The following is a 738-nucleotide window of genomic DNA, read 5'->3' on the forward strand; positions in this document are numbered from 1 at the left end:
CCCCATACGTTGAGATGTTTAAGTGCCGCGTATTTACCATCGGCCGGTGGGTTGGTTATGAAAGCGCTTATCCTGGAAGCCGTAGCGCACCCCAGCCTGCGCGAACCATGTAGCCGCGCAAGACTCCCAAAACTCGGGTAGCTTAATTGCAACGGCGTTCGTAGCCATAATGTGTGTGGTTTCAGAAAACTTATCCGAAAACCGACGTCGGGGTCACTAGTGTAGAGCCGAAGGAACGGAGAAGACCGTAGGTTCACACTTAAGCCGTCTAGGCAACTTTCTTTAATCCACGGTAAATCAGAGAGACAACAAAACCACAGCTCGACTGAGCGGAGGTGGCAAGAATAACCAGAAAACTGGCTGGGCAACCATGACTTAACCCTTAGTTCCTGGGTTGAATTCTGTCCCCAATACGTGTCCACCACAGCCTTTAAGATGAGTGCTTCACAACCTGTACTGGATGGCGGGTTGGTTTTCTGTCTCAATGCCATGTGGACACTGCTTGGCATCATGTTCATAAATGTTATGTCCATTATAATTCTGTTATCCTCTTTCAATGTTGTATTGTGTAAACTGCGTGAACACAACATCCATTGCACGCTGTCCGTCTTGGGAGAGAGATCCCTCCTCTGTTGCTCTCCCTGAGGTTTCTTCCTACTTTTTCTCCCCGTTAAAGGGGTTTTTAGGGAGTTTTTCCTCATCCGATGAGAGGGTCTAAGGACAGGATGTTGTGTTGCT

The sequence above is a fragment of the Lampris incognitus genome, unplaced genomic scaffold, assembly GCF_029633865.1.
Source record: "Lampris incognitus isolate fLamInc1 unplaced genomic scaffold, fLamInc1.hap2 scaffold_158, whole genome shotgun sequence".
NCBI lineage: Eukaryota > Metazoa > Chordata > Actinopteri > Lampriformes > Lampridae > Lampris > Lampris incognitus.